The following is a 10,092-nucleotide window of genomic DNA, read 5'->3' on the forward strand; positions in this document are numbered from 1 at the left end:
CAGTGTGCCTGGGATAGGTAAAGGACATGTGTATGAAACATAGGACTGAAGACCTGAGTCAAATCAGTATCAGGACATGTAGGAACTGTGATGTTTTGATCTTGGTCCCAAGAGCAATAAAAAAAAACATTATAGATCTTTGGTCAAGGGGTGGAGGATGGGGGAATGGAGGGTGATGTGACCAGATTTGCATTATGAATCCAATCTAGTATATACTGAAGAATGGATTGGAATGGGGTTAGTTGAGTCTGGGAAGTCCAGTTAAGTGAAGCATTGCTAAATTAGACTAAGGTAGTGCAGTGGAAACACACACACGAAAGAAATAGGAGGTAAAATTAACAAAATTTAGTATAACATCCCGAGCTTAGAGGTGTTCTCATATGTATCGTGGGTTTCCTTCCATTCCAAAATCAGATAGCTAAGAAACTTAGAGAACTTTCTGTCACTACACAGATCAAGAATCATATTCTATAAAGTAATGTAAGTTCCCAAGAAGCCACAATTATTCTCTAGAGGGAGACAAAGTCACTTCTAATGGTGTCCCTGGGTTACACCTATAATTTTCACTACAGAAAAGAACAGCTTCTTCTTCATAATCAACACACAGTTTCATCATCTATCACTATATCAAAAATATAATTGATTTTTCCAGTAGAAATACACACCTGAATATACCACTACAATGCTAGCAACATAAGGGCAAGCACTTGTAAATTGTAGGGCTCATTAAATGTTAGTTATGCCTCCCTATCTGAAGGCATTAACTTTTATGAAAAACGCACAGGGATTGTTTGTTAGAAACTAGAGAATTGTGCTTCATTATTTGACCTAGGAAGGACAGTTTCCACTCCTCTTTGCAATGGAACCACCCACCCGTTCGAAGAGAACATAAAAAGTGCATGATGCCTCTTGGAACATGCCAGTGACTAATATTTTCCCCTCATTTCTTTTTCACAGCAAGAAAACAAGAACAGCCTCCTTATACCATTCTCAAGTGGTTTTAAAAGCTCTTTAAACTACTCAGCATATTAATGATTTGCTATTTATAAATTACACCCATTGAAAGGCCAAAATGACAAATAAATAGAACATTGAAACTTGTCTCTGTCAGAAATTTGCCTCTCCCACATCCAAAAAGAACAAAAGCAAGGCACTCTCTAGTTAACATTAGTGTATCAGAAGCTGAGCTATGAGACCTATAAGACCCTGAGTAATGAGCTGGCTGTTTTTCGTTTTTTTGTTTTTTTTAGTGGAAAATCTCTGAATTCATTAGTCAAGAAAGAACTTAAAGTGTAACTCTTTAAACAGATAATAAAAATGGGAGGGGTGTCATCATGCTTCTTTTAGGCCCTTTTTCTTTGCTGATTTTAATTACTAGACATTTCAGTTTACTATGATTCAATCCATATATCAATGTCATAAAACCACATAACCCACCTTAAAAAAAGACTCAGCAGGCAAATTTCAGTCTATTTTGCCAGAAGCTTAGAGAAGCTAAGAAAATAAAATGCACATTTATACCACATCACTCACCCATATTTATAGATCTTCACATTAAATGTTAATTTGTATTTCTAAATAGCTTTAGAAAGTATATGAAATAGCTGACAGTTTTGGTTTGGCTGTTTTCCCATCAGAATATAATCACTTAACAGTCCTGCGTGCTGCTGTCACAGAAATGGCAGCAAAGGGGAACGGGTGGCATTTGTGCAAATGACTACATACACATCTATTTATTTTAAAAGGCAGAATAAAAGCTCATATTCTGAAGAACTCACTGCTGATTGTTGTTTAAATAATCTGTAAATATGGATTATGACAAGTAGGATAAATTATAAAACTTAGAACTGAAAAGGTATCATTTACTGCTTAAGTAATAAGTACTATGGTTGAGTGAAACACTTCTACTGATAGCTGGAAAACAGCAGAGACATGGAATTAGTCACTGGAATGCTGAGGAGCAGGAGTCTACCCAGTAGTCTTCAGTCTGCCGGGATGTGTCAGGCTGCTGTGCCTGTCAGAGAAGGGGGCTTGTAGACAGAAGGAGTGCCTTCCTCAACTATTCTGACCTCAAAGTCATCTCTCTTCTCGACATTCTCTTTAGAGAATTTATGAACTACAATATATTCCAAAAGTTAACAGATTACACATTACTATATCATTGTTCTTTGATTCATTCACATTCATAACAACAAAAGATAGGAAGTCTGTTAACATGTCAGCATCTGTGGCTCTCATGTGCTGGATGTTGCACAGGCTCGCATGTGACTGGAGACAGGTCCTAAGGGAACATGCTCTTTTAGGATGCTAGGAAGACGGAGCAGAGCCGGAAGAGTACAGGCTGAGAGAACCCAGTGATCCCGGGCACCACTAATCTGCAGAGTAGGAAGCTGTGTGAGCTGGGAACGGACATGGAGGTCAGGTTATACATTCTCCCATAACACAGGCAGGGACTCAGAGAAAGGCATCAGTTCTTGAAACACCAGTTCTTAGCTGTATGCTCCAGCACCTGGGAGAGGGACCTCCTGGTGACAGCCAAGTCCTCCCCGCTCAGTGAGGGGAGGGGAGTTTGAGAAGATGTGATGCCTCCGGCTGTAACAGGCAGGCTTGACAAATGGCCTGCTGATGTCATTTCCTTCATCTGTTCAACGCTGAGAAACAACTCGGAAACCTTCAAAGAAGTCAACAACTCACAAACCAAAAGAGAAAAGCAGTCCACTTCTATGATGCTGGTGAGAAAGAATTCTCCCACAATCATGGAGGCAAGATCACCACAGGAGGAGGAGGAGTTCAGACAACAGAAATAGTCTCAAGAGTTGGCGATTGATAATAGATACTCTTTCTAGCTTGTTTTCCAGGCTATGTATCAATGAAAAAGTTTTTTTAAACCTAGACAGTGAGGGAAGGTAAGAATGTTCCACATAAGAAAACCTTATTATAGGAGTTAGTGTTAGCTGTTTCTGTCTGTTCTACTGCATCCGAGGAGGAGTCTGCTTTTTCCCCATGCTTCTATATATATGCAGCTAGCTTATGGCTTGATTTTCATGGTGGTAGCTCCAGGACAAATGCTTCCACACCTTAGAAGTTCAGCACTTTACCCTGACCAGGAATGCAGTTAGCCAAAAATTAGCACAGCAATTAGAATATTTGGGCTGATAAAAAGCAAGGGGAAGAAAATCTACACTGAAGTGAACAGAAAAATAATAATCAGGATCCCAACTGAATTGTGAAGATATGTCCATTCTCAAATAAGTTACACCCAATTTGCTTAACTGCACCACCAGGGCAAAGTCACAAAATCAAAGGAGGGGTATTTTTAATATTTCAAATAGTAATTTATAGACAACATGTTCTCCATATCATCCATTGTATTGATGAGTACTGGCACAGACAGACTTGAATGAGAACTTCAGGTTTAAGCCCCAAATTATTTCATACAACCTAATTTTAAGGTGAAATCGTGTCATTATGGTTAGGACCCAAGCTCCAGAAACAATACTTTGCCTGTATGGCTTTGTGCAAATTCTTAATCACTAAGTGTCCTCCTTGGTAAAAAGAGGATGGCAATTGTACCCACCTTGCAGAATGCTGTAGGCGTTCAATGGCACCAGATAACCGACTACTCAGGACATGCTAGCCGGGGTTATGCTAAGTTCCACTATGCGTTTTCTCAGCATGTGAATTTAAGCTAGCCACTTAAGGATTTAGAAGCCTCATTTCAAGTCAAGTCAGCTTTCTTCTCTCTTTTCCATGGATTTCATAGAAACACCTTCATTTTAAATATTTTACAGGGTTCTTAACTCTAAATAAATGCAAGCAATTTTATAAGAATCAAAGGAAGTTTATCATTACTCATTTTACATTAATTCAGACCAATGACTGTAATAAATAATCAATTGTGACAAACAAGAGGAAAGAGAATCTGATTTCTTAATGCTTTTGTAACTACCCAAATAGTCAATTTAACCAATCTGAAAAATAAAGAATACTTGGATTTTTTTCACTATATTTATGTAAACACTTGTATTGCTTTGGTTACCTCAGAGTTCCACTATGTTTTACTACAATCAGATTTATATTTTAGACTTGTGTTGTGTAATAGCCACTGTGTATGTGGCTGTTGAGTACTTGAAATGCAACTAGTCTGAATTGAGAGTGCCAGAAGTATAAAACACACACAGAGTGAAGATTTAGTATTTAAAAAAAAAGAATGTAAAATATCTTAATATTGTATATGGAACACACATAGAAATGATAATATTCTGTATGTAGCAGGCTACATAAAACACATTGTTAAAATTAATTTTACCTATTGCCTTCCACTTTTTTTTTAAACGTGGCTTCAAGAAGATTTAAAATTACATATGTGGCTTTCACTTGTAGTTTGCATAATATTCACATTAGACAGCACTGACTTAGAATTTCTTTTGGCACCTGATTAATTAATGTACTTGATAATTGCCAAGTAAAGTAAATAACAATAAAAACCTTTTAAAATGTTGTTGTTAATCAGTGTTTCTTTACTCAACATCCATTCCTTGGCTATTGAGCTTGCCTTGTCTTAGGTGTTGGAGCGATAAGCAAGTTGAAGCTTTGCCCAGATTCTTTTTGTAGTTAATTCCAAATCCTAAACATAAACTCAAAATGTAAATACACTTCTGGTCCACTTTCTAACACACGATACCACAAGTCTGTATGGTGAATTAGAGGATGTTAACTCACATAAGACTGGGTGGAAAGCACTCAGCGATACATACCACCTGCAACTTGAAATCAATGAGTCAGAAGGAGTGATCCTCCAAAATGCAGCAAAACAGGAAGTTCACCCAAAGTTAATTTTGATTTTAAGAATACATGACTAAGTTTCTTTTGAGGTATAACTGACATACAACATTATATTAGTTTCAGATGCACAACATTATGGTTCAGTATCTGTATATATGGCAAAATGATCACCACAATAAGTCTAGTTAACATCTGTCATCATAGTTACAATATTTTTCTTGTGATGAGAACTTCTAAGGTTTACTCTCTTAGCAACTTTCAAATATGCAGTATAGTATTACTAACTACAGTCGCCAGGTGGTATATTACATCTCCATGACTTACCTATTTTTAACTAGAAATTTGTACCTTTTGACTCCCTTCAACCATTTCATCAATCCTCCACTCTCTGCCTCTGGCAACCACCAATATATTCTCTGTATCTACGTTTTTGTTTTCCAATTCCACATATAAGTGAGATCATATGGTATTTGTCTTGTCTTTCTCCACCTAACTTATTCACTTAGAATAATGCCCTCAAGTTCCACTCATGTTATCACTGATGGCAAAATTTTATTATTTCTTATGGCTAGACAGTATTCTTAAGTTTTTAAATGCAGGAAAATTCTATAGATTAGTAACAGTATGGATATACTTTCATCAAAGTCTTTCTAAAATTCACTTGGATTTTTAATTTAATCTACTTACTTATATACTTCTCAGCACTTCCAGAACTTTTGGCAGATTGTACTAAAAAACTTACATTTTTTACAAAAAAGTATAAAATGTGTAATTATACATGTATAATTATATTTTAACTATACATGTCTATATACAGCTTATTTCTAAGTAAATGCAAAGCAATTTAGAAGAATTAAAAGTTTATTATTAGTTATTTCAACACTAGACAAGACTAATAATAAATTGTAACAGAGAAAAAAAGAATGATTATAATGTTTCTATTATATTACACTGAAAATACTTGTTTCTAATCACATTAACATAATTAATATTGTATTTATTCTATATTTTACCTCTGATAGTTTTAAACAGCATACTAACAATAAAAGTACCTAAATGAAGTTTAAGAAAGGATTTTTTTTTTTAATTTTGGTTTCGGCTCTATTTTTCCTTATAGCTCACTAGAATATAAAGATCACATACTGAACGTTTAAAGTAGTTTGAAGTAATCCTTTTACTGTGTGGTTTTGACAACTTGATATACAATTAAGTTCATTTACTTCAGTTGGCTTTCAGTTTTTAAAGACTGCTTTTATTTTTTGTCTTTATATAAAATTATATAAAACATAAAAGATTCCAAAGGAAAAAAGGGTACATACACAAAGGTCTTTATTCCATCCTATCTTCCCTACCCCGTATCCCTCACTCCTTCCTATAAGCAACAATTTTTATTACATTTTAACATATTCTTTCATTGTTTTATTTTGAAAATGAAAGCAAATACATATGTTTTTAAATATTTCTCTCCTTCCTTAGTCATACACTTTAAGTCTTCACTTTTTTCATCTAACATTCATCTTCATTCCGTATCAGTGTTTCTTTTTACAGTTGCACATATTTTATGTTATGGATCATTCCATATCAGTGTTTCTTTTTACAGTTGCACATATTTTATGTTACGGATCTACCTCAGTTTGCACAAGTAGTGCCCTAAATACGAACATTTGTTTTCAGTCTTTTGCTATGAAGTCACAATATATAGCCTTAAGCATATTCTTTTGAACACAAAAAAACCACAGAGTATCATTTCATGTTATATATTTTTAAGCCCAAATATGTATGCAGCTGTTTAATCAAGGTGCAAGTAAATCTTTTATTTGAGAGTAAAATTATCTGGGAAAACACTTTCTAACCTACCATGAACCCTTGGCACTGAGGAGGAAGCTGGAAGACACTGGGATCAAATGAAATCAAGGGAGAATTTTAAGAGGAGAGAATGGAAATTAAACAAGTCCATATTGGATGGCTTTTCAATAAAAAAATGGTCAACTATGAAGGGTAAGTTTTGTTGATGTTGTTTACTTTGATCTGGTTTTTTTTTTTTTTTTTTTTTTTTTTTTTGAAAGAAGTAGAAAAGAGTTTGGAAAAGGTTTTTTGGAGAATTTGTTTGGGAGGCAATTATAGGCAAAGTTAATATTCACCTCAAATAGAGAGCTAATTGAAACCAAAAACCATAAATTTATGTTTCAAAAAGTCATCTTAATCCCCCATTTCTCAGTGTTCTGAAGCACCCTAGAGTAGATGAAGTGGCATATCTACAGCTGTGTGAGCAGCAAGGTAAATACTGTAGTGACAAAGACACTGGGGAATCACGGGGCATGGAAACACAGGACTGAGTGGTTGTGCAAAAACTGAATAGAAACAAAGTGGACCTTAAAGGGCTGATGGGTAGTACAAATCAAGAGATTCAGTGCCTCAGCAAAGGATAAGAGGAAAATACTACTCCATGATTAAATACACCTTTGAAATTAAAAGGACATTTTTCTCATCAAATTACTACTACTGAAAATGATTCATTTTACTTCTAAAGAAATTAGTAAAAGACTTATTGTATGTCCGGATTGGAATGCTTTTTTTTTTAATGGACACAGCTTTATCGTTGTTGTACAGGCACATATTCATATGTGTTTTGTCGTAAGACATGTAACATGACAAAAGTGTGACAGTATTAAATTATGCATATTCAGAGGTTAATCACTGTCCAATATATTATGCTCCCATTGCCCAATACAGAGCTTTCCTCATTTCAAAAGTCACATTTAGAAGCAAGTCAACTTCTCACTTCAACTCTCTATATTTAATGTTCAATACCCATCATGACACTTTTCCTTATTTTTCCTTTTCCAGCCACCACAAGACTCTGACTATAATGACACTTTTTTGGTTAATTATAACCTCACATTATTGCATATCCAGGATTCAAACTATTCTGGTCTTTTTAATTATAATATTCATGAGACAAAAAAAGTAGTTCTTTTCTGCTCTTCCATAACATCTTTTTCCTGTGTGTCAAAATATAACAACTTGTGCAATAATATTAACTCCACAGAGACTTATTTCATGTTTCCTAAATTTCTACCCCGAGTCTTTAGGACCTAATCCAGAGTCAGATCCCTGTATGCTTTAGCTATGTAGTAATGCATGTGGAAAAAAATGAAATAATATATAATACAGCTTATAAAAAGTAGAGGGTATACAAATAGATCTAATTTTATTTATTCATTCTACTGCATTTGAATTCCTTGCTTGACTAAATTTCTAGGGCCTTGCTCTATTTGGTTGCAAGCAGAGAGGGTGCTTTATAGAAAAGATCGTAATAAGACCTCAGGCATTTCTAAACTATAATCTCCAAGAAAGGGAAATATAATTAACTAAAGTTGAATAAGGTAAAACAACAAAGAAATGTGCTATTTTATTCTAGCAAACAATTTGATTAATAAATGTAGATTTTTTTAAATCCAGATTGTTTTACCAAAGCAGCCAAACTTTTCGTTTCTTTGTGTGTGTATATATATATATATTTTTTTTTTTAATTGAAGTGTAGTCAGTTTACATTGTTGTGTCAATTTCTGGTGTACAGCATAATGCTTCAGTCATAGATGAACATACATATAATTGTTTTCATATTCTTTTTCCATAAGTTACAAGATATTGAATATAGTTCCCTGTATTATACAGTATGAACTTGTTTATTTATTTTAAATATAATAGTATCGGCAAATCTTGAACTCCCAATTTAGCCCTTTCCACTCCCTTCCCCCACTGGTAACCATAAATTTATTTTCTATGTCTGGGAGTCTGTTTCTGCTTTGTAAATAAGTTCTTTTGTCTCTTTTTTTTTTAAGATTCCACATATGAATGATATCACCCAGTATTTTTCTTTCTCTTTCTGGCTTACTTCACTTAGAATGACAATCTCCAGGTTCATCTGTGTTGCTGCAAATAGCATTATTATTTTTAATGACTGAGTAGTATTCCATTGTATAAATATAACCACAGCTTCTTTATCCAGTCATCTGTTGAGGGACATTCAGGTTGTTTCCATGTCTTGGCTATTATAAATAGTGCTGCTATGAACATTGAGGTGCATATATCTTTTTGAATTAAGGTTCACTCTGGATATATGCCCAGGAGTGGAATTGCTGCATCATATGGTAAGTCTATTTTTAATCTTTTGAGAAATCTCCATACTGTTTTCTGTAACAGCAAAGCAGCCAAATCTTTGAAAGTCAAAAACATCTCATTTGGCTATTTTATTATCAGTGTCAGTTGCTGAATATTTTAAATTCAGGTGTTAGACCTGACAATAGAAACAAAAGGCAGGTCTTCATAATTTAACTTGTCATTTTTGTTCAAGTATGATTCAGCTGTCTATTCTTGGAATAATCTTACTTGGAATATATATTTATATGTAGAAAATGACTCAGTATTTTAACATCAAATGGAAATAACTGACATGTTCAATATGTATACTGAATATCTGCTTGGAAATATGATTATTTTATAAAGTAAGTCTTTAAATCTTTGCTTGACAGAAATGAAGAAGCAATAAAGTTCAACATAAGAAAATGAAAGATTTTTGCTTTTGCTTTTGACAATATAGAAGTTTCTCTTCTTACTGACCAGAAGTCACCAGTCCAAAATTAGTAAGACAACTCCATAATTATCAGGGACCCAGATTCCTTCTATGTTGTTTCTCTGCCATCTTATGGTTTAAAGAGGCTGCTTAAGCTCCAAGTCACATACCTGCATTCCAGTTAATGGGAAAGAAGAGAGGAAGAGGCCATGCCCTCACCCCACTCCTTTAAAGGCTGTATGGCTTATATTCCATTGACCAGAATTTGGCCACATCTAATAACAAAGAAAGCTTGAAAAGGAATCTTTTTTTCCCAGCTGACCACGATCCCAGCCTAAAATCTGGAGTTTTATGGACAATAAAACAGAAGATAATAAACATTAGGGAACAAATAACTGCTTCTGCCACACCTCACAGAGGCTCAGACTATTAACAGAGAATCCAAAATTTAACATTTTTCTTTCAATTCATGGATTAAGATGATTAGCAGAAAGAATACAGATTGGGGAATGAAAAGAGCTGGGTTTAAATCTCCCCTTTACCACAGAGGGAAGTTAACAATTAATACTGTTTCTAAACAGCTTGTTTATAGGGAGGAAGACTAATAATACTAAATGTTGAGTAATACTGTTTGTATCAAATGAAACAGTGGCTACACATTACCTTTCAGAAATAGAAAAGCAATGTTTAAAGACTGGTATTATTAATACCAGTATCATTAACTAACAACT

This window comes from Camelus dromedarius, chromosome 3 (assembly GCF_036321535.1).
Source record: "Camelus dromedarius isolate mCamDro1 chromosome 3, mCamDro1.pat, whole genome shotgun sequence".
Taxonomy (NCBI): Eukaryota; Metazoa; Chordata; class Mammalia; order Artiodactyla; family Camelidae; genus Camelus; species Camelus dromedarius.